The sequence below is a fragment of the Bos indicus genome, chromosome 18, assembly GCF_029378745.1.
Source record: "Bos indicus isolate NIAB-ARS_2022 breed Sahiwal x Tharparkar chromosome 18, NIAB-ARS_B.indTharparkar_mat_pri_1.0, whole genome shotgun sequence".
NCBI classification, from domain to species: domain Eukaryota; kingdom Metazoa; phylum Chordata; class Mammalia; order Artiodactyla; family Bovidae; genus Bos; species Bos indicus.
In genome coordinates this window covers 16,040,304-16,057,714 of record NC_091777.1, presented here as the reverse complement: position 1 = coordinate 16,057,714, position 17,411 = coordinate 16,040,304, and the positions used below count along the sequence as shown (strand labels likewise).

The 17,411-nt window shown below is 47.7% G+C and overlaps 2 long non-coding RNA genes across 3 annotated transcripts in view; both read right to left on the bottom strand.

Moving 5' to 3' along the window:
* Positions 1-219: 219 nt before the first annotated feature.
* LOC139177065 (uncharacterized) lies at positions 220-8,935 on the bottom strand. Of its 2 annotated transcripts, XR_011561472.1 has the most exons (4): positions 8,563-8,935; positions 5,195-7,987; positions 4,131-4,313; positions 220-531 (listed from the first exon to the last, which is right to left on the bottom strand). It is a non-coding gene; the product is annotated as an uncharacterized lncRNA (long non-coding RNA). The 2 variants fall into 2 exon arrangements; XR_011561471.1 differs by lacking the exon at positions 8,563-8,935 and having other exon boundaries at positions 5,195-8,357.
* A 4,394-nt stretch (positions 8,936-13,329) lies between these two features.
* LOC139177064 (uncharacterized) overlaps positions 13,330-17,411 on the bottom strand; it is a 36,561-nt gene continuing 32,479 nt past the window's right edge. The window contains exon 2 of the long non-coding RNA XR_011561470.1: positions 13,330-14,304. This is a non-coding gene — a long non-coding RNA (uncharacterized lncRNA). The remainder of the gene's footprint in view (positions 14,305-17,411) is intronic.

The following is a 17,411-nucleotide window of genomic DNA, read 5'->3' as shown; positions in this document are numbered from 1 at the left end:
TGCCCTGTTGCTACATCTGTCTTCCCGACTTCCTCCACACGGGAGTGACCTCAGATGGCCTCGGCCAGCAGCGGCCTGAAGCAGGGTTTCGATTCCTGGCCAGAGGCTGAGTCCAGGCCACAGTGGTGAGAGCATGATATGCTGGTACTAGACCAGTGGTCAGTGATCAGGCCTTGGCTCTTTGGCTTTGAGGAAAAGAATTCCCACAAAGACAAAAAGGAGTGAAACAAAGTATTTATTAGGACAAAAAAGAGTACAGCACCTCTGGATAGACATACAGGCAGACTCAGAGAGAGCTGGGCCCTCATGGAGGTTTAAATCACTTTCTTTGGGGTTTCCTTTGGCCAATTATTTTGATTTGCCTGGTTCAGAGTCCATATTTGGAATATCTCGATCTTCCCATATGTGTAGGTGCATCTCTTAGCCAACATGGATTCTTCTGAAGAGGCCTATGGGTAGTCATCATCACTTGCCTTTTGACCATCAGGGAACATTCATTTCTCCACATGTGTAGTCAGGGAGGTCTTCTGACTTTGAGAAAGAGAAATACATGGTCTCTTATCTTCTATCAGAGCAGGGCCCAGACTCCTCTCCCAATTTTCCTGCTATTCTCATCTTGAAGTATTAATCCATAGGGAACAAATCTCCAATTGCTCCTCTAGGGTGAGGAGGGGGCCCGTCAACCCCCAGCCACAGGAAATACAAGGCTGCCACAGCTCCAGCCATCACCAGAGGGGGACCGCTCCCTTGCCTTACTTCCAGCCTGTCAAATCCAAGAAAGGGGCTTTGATTGGCCAAGCTCGTGTCAGTAGCCCATTCCTAGCCCAATCAGGTTGCCGAGAGGGCAGGACAACATGACATAGGCAAAGCCATTGGCTAGAGAAGGAAACTGGAGAAGGAGACTCACTGAGGGCCAGGAAGTCAATTCAGTTGTTTGTATCTGTTACACCTCTGTGAGATTTCATTTCCTCACCAGTGAATTGATGCTGATGTCAGTGACCACTTCATGGGTGGTTGTGTTTAATGATAAGATAGTGAAGTAAATAGTTTGGTGCCTAGAAGTAATCCACAAATATTGGCTTTATTATTGTTGATGTTAATAGGATTTGCTGTAGCTAAGTGAGGAATAAGGTTCCCACTGAGAAGGTTGTGGGTGGAGCAGGGCCTCAGCTGTCGGTCCTGCCTGAACCCCAGTATTCTTGACGTCACTCGCCCGTTAACACGCCCCAGGCAGCAGAGAGGAGGGCTCCCTCCCCAGCTGAACCCCACCCCACCCCCATCTCAGTTTCTTGGTCATCAAACGGACAATAATCCAGACTTGTTTTCCTTTGCTACAGTTGCGAGCAGCAAGCATGAAAGCCTGCGAAGGGGAAACTGCAACATCTTACTAACAGTTTATTGTTGTTATTAATTATCAGCTCCAGAAAACTGCTGGGATTATGAGCGGGTATTTTCCCCACGTTTCCTCTAAAGGCCATTACAACGAGGGAAGCCAAGCAGACTTAATTTGCTAATGCCAACCACTAAATTATGCAAAACCAGATCTGCTAATGAATTTCTCCCCTCTGGCTGCCAGTGCTGATTAGTTTGGGGTGCCTTGTTGGAGGGAGAGGCAGGGAAGGGGCCCAGTGCTCAGCTCCCTCTTCCACACCCAGGCAGCCTGCACACGCCCCCTGGATGAGGGCCTCTTAAGATGTGACTCCCTACCCGAGAGGCCTCGAGGGGGCTGAAGAGCTTCTTTGGTAATTCAAGATGGTTTTCGGTTTCTTCGGTTTGAAAAGAATCTCATAGCTTATTTCAGAGGAAGAAAAAGAACACCTTTGAATTAAACGTGAGCCCACAAATGACTTCTCTCTTTCTCTGCTTTATTTCTGACGACTATTTATAGATCTGAGTCCATCACTGCAAATGAAGGACCTTTTCATTCTCCCTCAGCCTCCACTGCTCCCATCCCAGCTTGTGAGGATGATGGTCATTGAGGGGCTCAGCTGAGGCTCCCCTCCTGACAAGGAGCTCCTCCAGGAGAGGGGTGGGGCTGCATGCCCAGGGCCAGGTGAGGCAGGCACAGGCCTCATATCCACCTGGTAAGTCATGGCAAGCTAAGGAAAAACTCTTGGCTTACTTAGGCCAAAGAAGGTAGTTTATCAGAAGGATGCAGGCAGCTCACAGATGAAGAGAAAGGCCTGAATGACCTTTCCCAGCCTTGGAAAGGGCAGGAGCGGGGCAGCCTGGGGACCCAGGTGACAGGAACTGTATTTTCAAGGCGCAGTTCTTCCCCAAGGAAATCCAACCAGTCCATCCTAAAGGAAATCAGTCCTGAATATTCATTGGAAGGACTGATGCCGAAGCTGAAACTCAAATACTTTGGCCGCCTCATGCGAAGAACTGACTCACTGGAAAAGACCCTGATGCTGGGAAAGATTGAAGGCAGGAGGAGAAGGGGACGACAGAGGATGAGATGGTTGGATAGCATCACCGACTCAATGGACATGTGTTTGAGTAAATTCTGAGAGTTGGTGATGGACAGGGAGGCCTAGCATGCTGCAGTCCATGGGGTCGCAAAGAATCAGACACGACTGAGCGACTGAACTAAACTGAACTGAGATACTCCCCAGTTGTTCTTAACTGAAGTGGTTCAAATCCCTCAGTGCCAACCCCGTGTGTGACCTTGGCTGGGTTTCTGACTCTGTCTGGGGCTAATTTATTCTGTGAAATGGGGCTCACAGAGCCTTTCTCCCCACCTCTCACAGTTGCTGTGTGTATAACCCAGATGCCAGCTGCAGTTAGACACTGTTCTTTGAAATTTAAATTAAATTGGCTAGGACTTCAATCCCTTGTGAACAGGAAATCCAATATTTTCCCCCAAGATTTCTGTGACTCCCTGGGGACGGCTGCACTCAGGGCCACCCCCTGCCCCTGCTGGCCTCTCCTGCTCATTTGTATCTCACTCCCGTGGCTGTTTGGCGTCTGCTCAGCGCTGATCCCCACGTGCAACTCAGCACCTCCCTAAAGGCTCCCAGGAGACATTTACGTGTGAAATTGACTGAAAATGGGGGCCGGGGAAGAGGAGGTTTACTCGGTCAATCACAAACAACCACATATAGCATATTAGACTGTTTTCAAAGACACAGAGAGGCAACGTAGCCTAGTGGTTAATAGCTCAGGCACTGGGAGGGGGCCCGTGGAGGCTCAGATCCCAGCATTGCCACTTACTGGGCATGTGGCCTGGAACAAGTGACCTCATATCACTTCCCTACAGAGTGAGGATTAGAAACTTCATGATGTGTGTGTGTGTGTGCGTGTGTGTGTGCATGCATGTGCACCACTTATGACGCGCCCAGGACACAGTAAGTCGTATAAGGGTTACGGACTCTTGTGAAGAATCAGCCTCCTGCCCTCTTGCCTGGCACTGCCCACCCCACCTCCTTTCCTCTCCTCTGTCCCAGTCCCACCTGAAGTCTCCTTGCATTTCTTATGTAGAGCAGTAGGATGCCTCTTTGCTTCACTGTCACCTTCTAAACCAGGATATCACCTTCCACCTCTGAACTGTTTTATCAAGGGCTTTCCTAAAGTTGGTCTCCTCCTTTAGCAGTGCCAGTCGTCAAAATAATTGTTTCATATTCAATGCATGAAGAGTGTATAAATGTGAAAACGCTTTGAAAACCCCAAAGTACAGCCCACAGATGAAGCGTCATTTACCTGTTTCTACAAGTACCCATTTTGTGGACAAAGCTTCCTCGGAGGTACCTAAGTTTCTCTTGGCTCATGTTACTGACATCCATCTCTTCCCATTGTTGGTCATGAGTAAGATGGTAAGGATTTTTCTGAAAGAATCCTTTTCGGGCTCAAAATGAACTCAGTCCCCTGAAACTAAACAAATCTATCTCTAACCACCCCTTCCCAGTTTTTAAACTTCTTACTGGAAAATAATTTACATAGGGAAAGTCATGTCGTCAACTTTCACACCTGCACCACCAGCCCTGCGCTCAAGACACGGACAATGACCCACTCCCAGAAGCATCCCTGTGTTTCCTTCCATCTGACCCCAAAGGGAGCCCGCCAGCCATCCTGACTGCTACCAGCTCCCTCAGCTCTGCCTGCTTCTGACCTTTACATGCACGGAGTCTTACCTTGTACATGATACTGCGTCTGGCTCCTTCCCCACATGGCTGTGAGATTCACGAATATTCCTGCAGGTCCCCGTTGCTGCTCAGAACTCTCTCCTGGGCATTGTCTACTGCTGATGAACACTGGGGTAGTTCCCACTGCTTTGGACATTCTAGTTGTTTTTCAGCACACATATGGATGTATTTCTGTTGGGTATATACCTAGAAGTAAAACTGTTGACTCACTGGTACCCTTGTGTTCATTTTAAATAAAAGTTGCCAAGTATTTTTCTTCCCACCTTCTTTTCTGAGCATCTGCTCTCAGACCACATTCTGTGGGTCATACCCTAAACAGCAGTGCTGGGATTGGAGTCTATGCTCAGAGGCTGACCTCCTAACCAATAGGCCACACTGCCCTCCCATGTTTCTGAGAACAAAGACTGTAGTATACAACAGAAAGTTGTGTGTAGATTGCAATGTAAACCTCCACGTGCAGTGGGCATGTCTGCTCTTCACTCCAAAAGGAAACACTACCACTCTTTTCTAAGGTTGTTTGCTATTCAAACATCCTGGAAATGACCATCTGGAACGTGCAGTGGGCATGTCTGCTCTTCACTCCAAAAGGAAACACAACGTGCAGTGGGCATGTCTGCTCTTCACTCCAAAAGGAAACACTACCACTCTCTTCTAAGGTTGTTTGCTATTCAAACATCCTGGAAATGACCATCTGGAAAGAACGCAATCAGTGCCTGTGCTCACGAAATGTGCAAAGTACGAGAGACCCTAGAGGATTATCTCTAACACCCGGCTCCTCGGCCTGGAGGCTGGGCTCTGGCCACCTGCAGCATCTGCTGCCTCCGTCCCCAGCAGAGGTGCTCGGGGTGTAACACAGCTGGAATGCCTGGGAGCTAGCCTGGAGGGGTTGCAGTGCCATGTGGAAGACACCAGCTGCTGCCACACTTGGGGGCAGGGGGCACACCAAGGCCTCAGCCCAGGCCCTGCAGGGCTCTCCCCATCTCTCCTCTGCCCTTTGCCTCCCCCTCCTTCATCTCTGCTCCCCTGACCCTCTCTTTCTCCCTGTACTTTACCCTCTCTTCATTGCTGCTTCTCCTTCCCTCCTTCTTGCCTTTCATGTATCTCTCTTACTTTCCTTCTCGTGCTTTCTCTCTGGATGATTTTATCTCAGGGACTGTGAGACTTTAAAGGACAAACTTTAAAAAACAAATTAAACAAACATGAACCACAAATGTGAGGAAGCAAGCGAGACTCACCCACAATCCCCCACCCAGAGATAACCACCAACTCCAGAGTTTTATACACACACATGTCCACACCTATCAACACACTTCCTACCAAATTGGGATCCTAAGTAGACAGAGCTCACACTTCCTGGCTACTCCAGAGAAGAGGAGGCTTGTGGAAGGAGCTAAAGGAAGGCTTTCTTCTCCTTGAGAAAAAGAATGAGAAGGAATCCAGGACCACTGCAGACTGCCCAGAGCGTTGAACTTCCAGGGCCCAGACAATCCTAAGCCCCCTCTCCCAGCCCATTCCTGTCAGCAGGGTGAGGCCAGGGGCAAAGTCAGAGAGAGGCCTTGGCAGTGGGGGGTCCCAGGACTGGCCTGGGGCAGAGAACCACATGTGAGCCCTCAACCCAGAGCAGAGGCCAGATCAGAGGCGTGTGTTGGGGGCAGGAAGGTAACAGGTCTGGTACGTGTGTGTGCACATGCTCACACAGCAGCCACTGGGGTCCCTGCCACGGCCGCACAATTCTCTTTTCTTTGACTCAACTCTGGACTGATTCCCACCCTTTGATGTGTCTCACCTTCGACCCTATTGCAGGCTGGGCTGGAAGGGCAGCCTGACTAGACAGACCGGGGAGACCTCCAGGGTTGGCCTGGGGCCTTTGGATTGTCTCTACATTTTCCCTGTTACAAACATTCCATTTCCAACGTTCCTGAAGGATAAGGATTGTTACAAGAAACTCAGACAGCAGCCAGTGTCACAGAATGTTGGACGTTCTCCCTACCCTCCCCTTCTTCAATTCCACTCCCCGTGAAGGTGACCACCAGAGACAGCGGTTAATACCCTCTCAGAGTTATCCCTCACAGAAACCAAAATATGAGCCCACGGGACATTTTGTTCCTAGCGCACTGGCCTGCAGAGTTCCACAACTTCCCTTTCACTCACTCATCAAGGCTTCGGAGGCATTTTGCCAGGTCAGCACACACAGAGCTGCTTCGCAGTCGAGAGGGCTGCTCAGAGAGAGAAGCCCGTCAAGACCTGGCAGGTAAGAACTATCAGTCTTTCCACACCTGCGTGTCCTGGGCACTGTTCACAGCCTGAGCAAGACGCAGACAGCCCCATGCTCACAGTCCCCACCTTCCAGCTGTGCGGCCCTGGAGAGGTCACTTGACCCGAGGGCCTGCCCGTGGTGCTGTGGGGATTAAGTGATCCTCTGTGTGGGAGGCTTGGCAGAACCAAAGCGTGCACGACTGTGGGAACCACGACAGTTACCCCAGAAACAGACAAGCGAGGGGAGGAGTGGCTGGAGGCATGCAGCCTCTTCACTCCGCTTGTTTCGTTTTCCACAGTGTTCTCATTTATTCCACAAACAAGATCACTTTCCTCCTGATGCACTTATCAGATCACTACGTTTGGAGTGTTAGTCTGAAAAAGGCTGTTAGTCTGACCACTCTCTGTGGTCACCTCGGGCAGCACTTGGGGTCCCTGAGCCTTGCCTCCTGTCTCTAAAATGGAGAAATGGAGAAATCAATCCCATCCCTCAGCTGCCTAGATGACAGGAGAAACTTCCTATAGAAGTGCTCTGTAAACTGAGGTCTTGTGGACCTAGGGGGGAATTGTGTGGGGTACAGGCTGTGCCCCATTAGAAGGTTCCCTCTTGTGAGGATAGAAACATGGACTCAGTAAATGCTAGCTGCATAACGAAGAAACCTGCTCACCTGAAATAAGAAAATTAAAGCCCTGGGTCCCTAGAATATTTAGCAAACGGACAGGAGGGAAGAGGAAATGCTGATCACACCTAGAGTGTGTCTCCTGCCTTCTCTCCTCTCCCTTCACTCTTTCCTCCTTCCCTCCCTCCTTTCCTCCTTTTATTCAACACAGTGTCCTGACTTTTTTAGGGGAAGAAGAGATTAACAAGGACACTAGCCGACAGCTCCTCATTATCACACACATTTTGTGGTTTACAAAGCACTGTCACATGGTCACATGCTTTCTCTTTTGACCACTGAAATTCAAATTTAACTAGGCCATTCAGTGTTTTGTCTGACAACCCAATACCCAGCCTCTAGGAGACCTCCCCTCAGCTCCCACAGGCCCGACCCAGGGCTTCCCAGTGAGATAAACTCCCCTTCCTGGTTCATCTGGAGTTCATTGACCCTGAATATTCATTGGAAGGACTGATGCAGAAGCTAAAACTCCAATACTTTGGCCACCTAATGCGAAGAACAGACTCATTGGAAAAGACTCTGATGCTGGGAAAGATTGAAGGCAGGAGGAGAAGGGGACGACTGAGGATGAGATGGTTGGATGGCCTCACTGACTCGATGGACATGAGCTTGCGCAAGCTCTGGGAGTTGGTGATGAACAGGGAAGCCTGATGTGCTGCAGTCCATGGGGTCGCAAAGAGTCGGACACGATTGAGCAACTGAACTGACATTGACCCAGGCTTCAGAAATGGCCCAAGCATCCCCCACCTGCCCAATGGCTGTGAAGAAAGCCCTGTGCCAGACTCTTCGGGGTGAGATGACCTGGCAGGGTCTGCCCTGGAGAACCTCAGTAGGAGAGGAAGGATGCATCTATGAGCAACACTGTTAACAGGCGGCAAGTGCCAAGTACATCCATGATGTGGAAACTGAGGTCTGAAAAAGAAGTTACACAGTCTAAGTGTGAAAGCCATGCTATGATTCCTACACCACTTTCACTATGCCTCTCTCTTTCTGAAACGTTCGCCTTCCCTCCTGTGCCCTCCTACCCCTTCTCCTTCCCAGGCTTCCCTCTAGACCACCATCGGCACCCCGAATGCTTGGTTCTCAGTGCTTCCCTTCCTGGAGGGCCATTCGTTCTCTTTGAACCCGTGTTTCATCAAGTGTCTTTCGTGTGTCAAGCCCTGGGCTGGACCGCTGAGATCACCACGTGGGTCCTGACGCAGCGAGAACAGCGGCCTGTCCTCTCTCCTTTACCCTTCTTCTCTCCCGCCTTGCCTTTCCTTCTTCTTTACTTCCTCCCTCCCTCCTTTCTTCTCTCTTTCCTTTCTCCATCCCTCCCTCCAACCCTCCATCCAGTCCCGTACTCCCTGCCCACCGCCTAAGTGCACCTCTGAGCCCCTTGCTCTCATGGGGCTTTCAGGAAGACCCCTCGCTGCCACAGAGGAGGGGATGTACCCTCGGTTTTCTCTCCTCGTTTAGTTTCAGAGCAAAGAAAGAGAATCTCTAACCTGAATAAAACGAAGGGCGTTTTCCCCCTGGTGGCGGAGAATCATTTCACAAGCCAGCGCGCCCTCTGGTGGCCAGAGTCGGGGCCCGGCCGTGGTTGCGTTACCCAGACGAGCTCCCGAGGCTGGGCTTCCCGCGGCATCGCTCCGCCCTCGCTCCGCGCCCCCGCTCTCCTGGTCCCTAGGTGCCACCCTCCCGCGGGGTGTCCCCCTCCGAGACCACCTCCTCCTGGAGCCTTCCGCCCCAGCCCACCTCAATTCGGGAGTCAAAGGCGGCACTTGTACTTGGAGCTTCCCACGTTGTAACAGTGTTGCGCTCCCACGGAACTGGAACCGGGGGTTCACCCAGGCAGACCCTGCCAGGTCGTCTCACCCGCCAGAGAGTCTGGCACGGGGCTCTGTTCACAGCGGCTGGGCTAGGGGTCGGGGGTGGGGGATGCTCGGGCCATTTCTGAAGCCCAGATCAATGAATTACAGATAAACCAGGTACCAGGCGTCACTGGGAGGACGTGGGCCAGGGCTTCCTGGAGCTGAGGGAAGTCTCTCAGAGGCTGGGTATTAGGTTGTCAGATAAAACACAGGACATCCCAGTTAAATTTTAATTTCAGATAAATGAAAAAAACATTTTTCCCCCTTTGGTTTGTTTAAGTTCCAAATACTGTAGGGTGCACACATACTCAAGCTAAAAAATGTTTTTGTTGTTCGTTTGAAATTTGAATTTAAGTGATGTCCTGTAATTTATTTGCTAAAGCTGGCGACCCTACTGAGTGTAATGGCCATATGGAGCCCATCTGGACAAGGTGGGGGCGAACTAGAGGGAGGCTGGGCAGACAGGTCCCCAAAGGAGCCTGGGGCAGGTCAGGTGTGGGGTGGGGGGAGGGGGGGCAGTGGTCTGAGTCTAAATCCTGCTTTGGACCACACAGAACAGTAATGCAAACTTCACATTTTTACATGGAATTTACATCCACATCATGGTGGTGAGGTGTGGGTGAAAACAAGGAGAGCCTTGTCTGTTCTCAAGGTTCTGCTCAAATGCTGACCTTTGCAATCCCCCCTGCTTCCCTGGGACTGTAATCACACACCCATTAGCAACATTGTTACCAGCCAAATACAGATAGACTTTACCCATGTGGGACTTGAGGACTGAAAAAAGTTATACAATGTAAAAGCATCAGTTCAGTTCAGTTCAGTCCCTCAGTCGTGTCCGACTCTTTGTGACCCCGTGAATCGCAGCTCGCCAGGCCTCCCTGTCCAGCCCTACCATTCCTCCACTACTTTCACCATTCCTCTCTCTTCCTGAAGTTTCCCCTCGTTCCTGTCCCCTCCCACCAGTGGCCCTCCCTTCAACATCTTCAAACTTGTGTCTGGGCACACCAGCACATACCACAACCAAAATCACCTAGAGCGTATCATCAATAATTGGTGTGAAACGAATGGATGTCAAGAGGAAAAGTTGTAGCATGGGAGGGCTACCTCCAGGCCTACCTTGTAAGGCAGGTAATTGGTGTCAAGTCCCTAGAATGATACCTGGCAACCCAGTCAGTGCTCTGTAAACCTCAGCGCCTTCTTCCGTCACAGCTGTTAAAACACTGATTCCTTAGGGGCGTAGCCACTGATTTTTCTCCTGGAATAATATTGCATTCCACTGTTTTCCCACCTTTGATGGCACCCTTTCACAAGACATTCTGGGGAGATTTCCTTTGCTTTCTGAACAAGGTGAGTCTTGAGAACACAGTGTGATCTCACATTCCCTCAGAGAAACAATCTCCTGGCCTCATTTCCCGGTGACCATGGCTGTGCATCTATGTTTCTAGCAGTATTAGAGCTCGTTTATAATGATTTACAGTAATTACATTGGACAGGAGTTTGATGGCCATTAGGCCTCTTTATTTGGCTGAAAAACATTTGAAGCGTGAAGCTGTGTGAGAGAATCAGCGCCAGCACCATCACGAAACATCCTTGTATTTGGAACCAATTTAGAGTGTCATTTTTGATATCGCAAATTATCCATCTTCGGATTCCAAGTCCTTGGTACCTGTGCTCTCTTGCTCTGGTATCGGGAGGACAGCCAGCGGCTGCAGGCCTGCCCCGGGAGTGAGCAGACAGGCCAGCACCAGCCCTGGGAGCTGAGTTCCCAGGGGACGCTGGGTCACCTAACACTCGGCATTTTCACCAGCATCATTCCACCTCCCGTGAGCAGCAAGGCCCTAGGATAGCTGGAAATGCCATCTGAAGTCCTACTTCAGTGTCCGCTCCTCTTCCCTCCACTCACAGAGTGAAAGGGTAGCCAGGACTGCCACCGGCTGGTACACGTCGATGCCGGCTATTTGGGGCTGGCATTCATGCCAGACCTGATGCTCAGTATTTGAATATCACTCAAGCAGAATGGCCATGGAACTGGCTGTGAAGAATCTCTCAAGCTGTGACTATACCATGCCAAAAATGCTGGTTTGAAAAGTGAAAAATTAATAACAGGCCAGATGTTTAATATTCCACAATGACAAATAGAATGTATTTCATCTAGATGTTTCTGTGTAAATATACTCTGGCTTTTTTTCAGATCACTGCAACCTGCCCACACCAACACCTAAGAGATAGTTTCATATGTGTACATTCTTATAAACACAGGAAAAAAGTGGATTCTGCCCAGGAAGAATTGAAGTAAGGCCATGAAAGTGCAAGATTGACCCACGGCCACTGCCATTATCGTGACTGCCCCTGGAAGGGCGCAAGGGCCCCTCCACTCTCTCCAGGGCCCCATGGGAAAATGTCTCTTTCTAAAAGCAAGAACAGCAAGTGCCATATGGTTTGTTTTACCATCATTTTAATGGGAAAGAACAATAAGGGAGCGATTACTGGGCTGAGGAGCTAGCTGCCTGGGCCTGGCAGGTCCGATTCATTTATCCTCCTTTTTTTTTTGGAAAACTCAGACTGACTTTAATGATGAGAAATAAAGTGGCTTCCAGCAGCCTCTCTCCACACTAATGGAGCCTGGGCACCCTTTCTTTAAATAGACATTGAAATATGCAAGCGTATCTATGTCATATGAACACCCCTGGACCGAGTTTTGGACACTTTAACTGCTCTTGGTAATTGGATTCTGTACAACTTCAGCCATTTTCCTGTCTCCATTTGCTGGGTGAAATTCATTGTTTTAATATTCACAGTAAACTTAAGGTTTCATTTCACAGAGAAAACCTATGAAACAGAAACTGGAGATAAGGATGGGAAAACTACTTTAGTGTTTGCATGGGTGACTTTAGCATTTCCCTCTCTTTCTGCCTCTGCCTGGGCTGGGGGAGTGCTTATGGGGCCAGCAGACATTGATGGTTTCAGGTCATCTGCTCCCTGTTTCTTCCAAGGCTGAGACGGGAAGCCATTTACCTGAGCCTGGGGAGGGTGATGGCTTCAGCCTCCCTCCAGAGAGATGGCACAAACCTGCAGGCAGGTGTCCACCTGAGTGCCCTGGTCCGGAAGCCAGGGTCCAAGGAGCAGGGACCAAGGGTTTAGTTAACTGCGCACCCTCAGTGCTGACCACTGTCTTCACCCCAGCTGTGGACAGTGGATGCCTGGCTTCCTAGAGCCCGCTACTCTCTCTCCCTGGTACTTCCATCTCCACCCACAGCCAGACATTTCCTCTGAGCCTAAGAGCCAAAATTCCTACTGCCTTCTTGACATCTCCACGTGGATGAGTCAAGCTCAACACGTGCAAACCAAACTCCAGTGCTTCCCCCACCTACTCCCATTCCAGTGCTCCCTGTCCCAGGGAACTGAAAGTCCCAGAAACCTGAAAGTTCACCTGTGTACTTTTGAAATTATCCTTGTCCAACCTGTGTCCCTAAGAACAGATCATGTTGTAATGACGCTGGCATACTTCCAACCTCCAGGATCTACATGAAGAAACCAGGGAAATCCATTCTTCGAGGCAGGGCAGGCTGGAAATGCCAGGAAGGTAGAACACTCCAGGAGCAGCCTTTGGCCACTGACTGATGGCGCTCTGATTCTTCTGAGCTGTGTGTTTTATCTCATTTCACCAAGCTTCCTGCAGGATTAAGCTCCAGTTGCCCAAAGGCAGGATGGGCTTCACCGACTTGCAATGTGCATGGGACTCCATTGTTTAAAGGGCCCTGCGCTTGACTAAACACTCTGCTGCTTTCATTCTGAATTTCTCAATAATTTATGATTACAAGGCCTCACATTTTCATTTGTACCAGCCCTGCAAATTGCACAACTGGTCCTGCTAAAAAGGTAGCTGGCTTGAGAAGACACTGGCTGCATTCCCTCCTTCCTTCCATGTCTCTCTTCCCTATTCACCTGTTTGTATTTCCTGAGCCCAAATAAACTACTTGACATGAAGTCCTTGTCTCAGGGTCTGCTTCTGGGGGGAAGCTGACACTGACGTATTCATTTCTCCAGAGTCTGTCCACTGCCCTTGGTTTATCCTCACCTCACCATGACACTGTCCCTCCTGGACTACTGCAGTGGCCTCCCAACTGGTCTCTCCATGTCCACTTCATTCCCTCCAACTCCTTCTCCACAGTAGCCAGAGGGCTGTTTGGTGGGTGGGTTTGAATATAAAGTTAATCATATCACTTTCCTGCTTGAAACATTTTAAGGGTTAATTGCTGAAGCTGGGTGATGGTATTAGGTACCATAAAAGTAATTATGGTGCCAAACCATAAAAGTAATGAAGGTTTCATACCCTGAATTTAAATCATTATAACTAGGCTCAACACATTTAATTAATCAAAATAGGAACCATTACAACCATCACATTTTTGCCAATGAGAGATAAGTTTATTTCTGTAGCATAAAAATCTGTTTCAGGATTTGATGAACTCTTAGAAAGCATTTTCTGCCTCATGCTGGTTGTGGAAGCATTTTCCCTGCAAAAAGTTGTCGAGACGCTTGAAGAAGTGGTAGTCAGTTGGTGAGAGGTCAGGTGACTATGGCAGATGAGGCAAAACTTCATAGCCCAATTCATTCAACTTTCAAAGCGTTGGTTGTGCATCGTGCGGTCGGGTGTGGTCTTGGAGAAGAACTGGGCACTTTCTGTTGACCAATACCAGCTGCCGTTGTTACATTTATCAGTGCATCGATTTGCTGAGCATACGTCTCAGATGTAATGGTTTCTCTGGGATTCAGAAAGCTGTAGAGGATCAGACAGGTAGCAGACCACCAAACCATGACCTTTTTTCTGGTACAAGTTGGGCTTTGAGATGTGGTTTGGAGCTTCTTTTGGTCCAACCACTGAGCTGGTCATCAACAGCTGTCATATAAAATCTACTTTTCATCGTGTGGAATGGTTTATTGTTGTTGCATAGAATATGAGAAGACGACTCTGGAAAAGGACTTTTTTTTTAAATTTGTGGTCAGCTCATGAGGCTCCCACTTATTGAGCTTTTTCACCTTTCCAATTAGCTTCAAATCCCAAACAACCATAGAATGGTCGACGTTGAGTTCTCGGGCAACTTCTCATGTAGTTGTAAGAGGATCAGCTTTGATAATGGCTCTCAATTGGTCACTGTCAACTTCCAATGACCAGCCACTATGCTCCTCACCTCCCAGACTCTCATCTCCTTTGCAAAACTTCTCAAGCCACTGCTGCACTGTACATTCATTAGCAGTTCCTGGGCCAAATGTGTTGTTGATGTTGCAAGTTGTCTCTGCTGCTTTGCAATCCATTTTGAACTCAAATAAGAAAACCATTCCGATTTCCTTTTTGTCTAATATAATTTTCATAGTCTAAAATATATAAACAGCAAGTCATATTTCATTAGTAAAAAAACATAAAGCAAGAAATGTACATCAAAATGATGAATAACATAACCACATATCTTTAAGAATGTATTCTAATATCAAATGGCAAAGTTCAAAAACAACAATTACTTTTGCACCAACCTTAATATATAGGAATCTGTGATCTTTTTCTTTCTACTTCTGCATATATTTTTAAAACTCTATAATAAAAGTTAAATGAAAAATAAAGTCTCAATCACTTCTCAATGCTATTATGAGAATAGACAAAATCACAGTGCCCTATGAGGCCTGATGGGCTGACGGCCCTTGTTTTTTTGCAGTCTGTACAGTAGCTGTCCTGGCCTTTCCCCTTACATGTACTGTGTTCTTTTTGGCCTCAGGGCCTCTGCCAGGAATGCCTTCTCTCATAATCTGTACTCCCAACAGTTACCCGGCCCCTCTATTTCTCAGATTTTCCTCATATGTAAAATAAGAATGATACTAGCTTTTACAGCACAGGATTTTCTCATAGGAGTATTATTAGGATAAAAGTGCCTGGAACAAAGAAAACACTCAAAAAACAAAACAAAACAAAAAACCACCAGCTAGTAATATTGTAAAAATGATGCTGCTTCCTCTGGGATTTGAGTAACACTGACGATCCAGGAAGCCTGGTCATGTTTATTCTGAGTTCCCTCAGTGTCTGCACCTCAAGAAGATCGTAGGCCTGCCAGCTGTTGTCTGCCTCCCACTCATTATGGTGAGAATCAAGTTAACTTTAGAGATATCGAGGGCCTACATGCATGAGGCATGATTATAGCATGCTTGAGGGACCCAAGAGGAGTTATATCACTCAGTGAATCAGAAGCCCCAAGGTTCTGCCAGCCTGCTTAACTGGTTCCTTCTAGCTGCTGTTGGCCTTTGATTGGGCAGCCACACTTCCAATCAAGTTCAACCTGAGATTATCAGAATTAACCAGATGTCAAACACTTCCTGTCTGATTCAGCCAGCTTCTTGACCTTCTACGTGGCTCTCTGATTATGAGATTGAAGTGAAGTGAAGCGAAAGTCACACAGTCGTGTCTGACTCTTTGTGATCCCATGGACTGTATAGTCTGTGGAATTCTCCAGGCAAGAATACTGGAGTGGGTAGCCTTTCCCTTCTCCAGGGGATCTTCCCAACCCAGGGACTGAACCCAGGTCTCCTGCATTGTGGGCAGATTCTTTACCAGCTGAGCCACAAGAGAAGCCCAAGAATATTGGAGTGGGTAGCCTATCCCTTCTCCAGAAGATCTTCCCAACCCAGGCATCGAACTGGTGTCTCCTGCATTGCAGGCAGATTCTTTACCAACTGAGCTATGAGGGAAGCCCTGAATGAGATTGATACCCTTATTAAAAAGACCCCAGAGAACTCCCTTGTCTGTTTGGCCATGTGCAGTTACAGGACAGCTGTCTATGAACCAAAGAAGCAAATCCTCACCAGACACCAAATTTACTTTAATCTTGATCTTCTCAGCCTTCAAAAAGGTGTGAAATAAATGTTTATTGTCTAAGCCAGCTAGTGTATTGTTATAGCAGCCTAAATGGACTGACACAAGTACCAAGTGCCTAATAATGTCTAGTTTCTGTGCAAACCTTTTGAGATCATCCCAAAGTTACTATTCTTAGGGGTTCTAAGGTTCAGAAGAGTCTGGAAACCTGCTCCAGGTCCCACCAGCAAGATTCAAAACCAGATCTATCTGGCCCTAAGCCTAAATTCTTTCTCCAGGGTTCAGCAATTCTCAAACTCAATATTCCTAGGCTCCCTACACCCACTGCTAATTCAGTAAATTAGGAATTTGTATAAATTCCCAGGCCTGGGTATTTGTATTTTTAAAGTCCCCTGTGTGACTCTGAAGATCATCTAAGTTTGAGGACCATTTGTGGGGGCCACTGTATTCCCCCAAATCCAAACAAAATGGCCCCATGAGGCTGTTCATGAGCTGGGCCCAAGTTCACCATTCACCGTAAACAATTAGTTAGCCACTGTATTTTACATCATGCCTGTCTTATTTCAAATCAAGTCTTTAGACATCTAAACAGAAAAAGTCCTTTATTTATTGACCAAATCCCTTCGTAAGACAGCATTTGTTCTGTGACTACATGCACTGCAGACCCCTCTGGTGCTGTGCCCTCTCTCATACTGTAGCTGCCGAGAAACAGAAATTGAGCATCTTTCATCTTATCTGTACAGAAAGACACATAATACATGCCTCAGCCCAGCACACGTGGCTTGATAGGAAGAGATGTCTGCCTTGTCATCCTCCAAGATTAGTTCCTGGAGTTCTAGAGGCTCCTTTCTGGCATGGAAGTTAGAGCAAGAGCAGCTTTAAAGATACAGTTTTATGCCCTCAAAGGCATTAATAGACTGGAATCATGTAGGAGCTTTCTAGAACAGAACCATGTCTGCAGTCAGAGCTGCAAGTATGAACCAATTCAGGAGAGAAGTTGCTGCTTATGAATAGGGACTTGCTGAGTTTATAAATGGATTTTTTAAATGAACTTCTTGTCCCACCTCTGATTTCAGGACTGGAGCGTGCTAGATTATGCTTCTAATGCCTTTCCCAATTCAAAAATTATGTTTACAATAAGAACCACTTTTAATAAGTCAAGGAATTTATCTAAAGAATGACTTATTTCATGCAGACTGCATTCCTCTCTATTCAAACACTATAACCCTCTTGTTCCACTACCTTCTACAGAAAGCCTCAAGGAGCAATCACTAACTTAATAGCTAAAATAAATGTTTAAATTCTCTGTATTAAAAATAATAATGTTGCTAAACTTAAACTTTAAAAAAAATTATTGGCTCTCCTGATAAGTCTCTTTCCTTCAGAGTTGGCCAGAAAATATATTTAAAATGCCCCCACAGAGTTAAAAAAAACTCACTAGGAAAGGCAGACACATGATTCTGACAGTATAAATGATGATAAAACTTTTTAATGAAGAGCAAAACTCAGTCAATTATCTCCTGTCTGTTCTATGCCAGGAAATGTGTTTGATCTTTTCCCGGTGATTTGTGTTGCTTCTTACTAAACTAATTCGGTTTGCCTGATCAAGACTGTGTGTTTACCA